This window comes from Urocampus carinirostris, chromosome 18, assembly GCF_059441175.1.
Source record: "Urocampus carinirostris isolate Australia breed hairy pipefish chromosome 18, RoL_Ucar_1.0, whole genome shotgun sequence".
Classification (NCBI taxonomy): domain Eukaryota; kingdom Metazoa; phylum Chordata; class Actinopteri; order Syngnathiformes; family Syngnathidae; genus Urocampus; species Urocampus carinirostris.
Window position 1 is genome coordinate 10,392,393 of NC_142366.1, and position 2,077 is coordinate 10,394,469.

The window sequence follows — 2,077 nt, forward strand, 5'->3', positions numbered from 1 at the left end:
AGTGATTTCCCGGGATATGTGCAAAATGTTGTCCTACCTATCCTATGTGCCTTTGAAAGAGATTATATATTCAGTTAAACGCAGTGAGGACGTCCAATTTTCGTTTTTATTTAGTCTTATTTGACCCTTTCACTGCTTCGAAATACAGTTTTCTAGCTTTTCAGCATGGTGTTTGTAGACTACAGTAATCACACAGCGAATGTATGCATGCCAACCCTTGTTTTATATTATAAGTAAAAGTTGTGTTTAAGTTTTAGTGCTGCTGGTTCTACTTCATTATAAAGAAAACAAAATTGTTGTCAGAGCAGCCAAACGTAGGGCGTCTCTACAGTGTAATAGGTTCCGGCAGAACACAGCAATAAATTTCAGTGGAACCTCGGTTCTCGACCATAATCTGTTCCAGAACCCTGTTCGAAAACCGATTTGTTCGATCACCGAAATCATTTTCCCATTAAAAATAATGTAAATCGTTTTAATCCGTTCCAACACCCTGAATGTTTACCTTGAATGTTTAACGTAAACATAAAGCTAACCCAGGCTAACCGTACGTTCGCGTTATCGTAATCTTTCGTATGAAAGATTCCCCTAACATGAACGTGTAAAAATAAAAAAATCAGGTCGTTTACAAGTCATTTAGCACCCGGGTCTCCACAACAAGTGGTGAGCGGTTCATTGGATAGGGGGCTCCGTTCCAACACCCTCAATGTTGGGCTCCGTTCCAACACCCTGAATGTTTACCTCGAATGTTTAATGTAAACTCAAAGCTAACCCAGGCTAATCGTACGTTCGCGTTATCGTAATCTTATGAATAGGATTTCTTACCTTTGTGGTGGTAAGCAGAAGGCGCTCGCACACCTCCTTCATATTTGGCTATTATTTCTTTCTTAAATGCAATAGTTGTACACACTACTTTTCTTTTTTCACCTGTAGCAACTTTGCTGCTTGCACTGACTTTCTTCGGAGGCATAATAAGGGGCTAAAACACCCGTACGCCGCTCAGCATCGCACCCTAGCGTACGCACTCACGCATTACCGGCGTTCGAACTCCGATTTTTTTGACCGGACAGCGAAGCAAGAATTTCTCTAAATTTTTGGTCGGACACCGATTTGTTTGAACTGAGAGGCGTTCGAAAACCGAGGTTCCACTGTATATAAAAAAAGCAAATCTTCAGGTAATTTATACCAAAAGTTTGGACCACAATTTAGACCTGCCAATTAACATGACTTCATGTTTTGGGAATGTGGGAGGAAACCGGAGTGCCTGGAGGAAACCCACTCGTGCACGGGGAGAACATGCAAACTCCACACAAGAAGGTTCGAACGCATGACCTTAGAACTGTGCCGCACACACGCTAACCACTGCGCTGCCGTGCTACCTTTTTCCAAACCAGTACAACAAATAAGGGAAACATTTTTTTTCATAGATCCTTCCTGAGTTTGTATAGCATGGTGAGTTGGTTAGGTTTGCTACTGCGTTCACTCAATTGTTAAAATTGACCAGTTAACCCATTCAATGCCAAACATGAAAATCATTGTGTTCACATTGTTTGTGAATAAATGTGTTGTGTTTAGAAAAGATCTTTTGTTATTCTTTATGATAATATGTAGGGTAGGCTACTAAAGTGGAATGAATTATAAAGCATAATACTGAAAAATATCGGTAAAATTGAGATTCTTTTACTGATCCGGCCCGTCTGCAATCAGAAAGTCTGGACCCATCCCCAGAGCCAAACTGACTTTGAAAAGTGAACATAATTTCCTATATAATAAATCTTGAAATACATTAAAAACAATAGTACTGTAATATGAAAACATTTGAAATGGCGTATATAACAGTTATTTTTACATAAAAACACAAAGATTTTATATCTATTACTGAATTATTTTCTTGATTTTCTAAATTGATAAAATGAAATTAAATTAATAAGAAAAATATTCAAATTGATATGAAACAGGATCATTTACAAAGACGAAAATATTTTACTTTTACTACGACATTTTCTTCCCTATTTTCAAACTTTTAGAAGTATATAAAACTTAAAACCCCAAAAATATATTTTAATGTAAACGACAACAC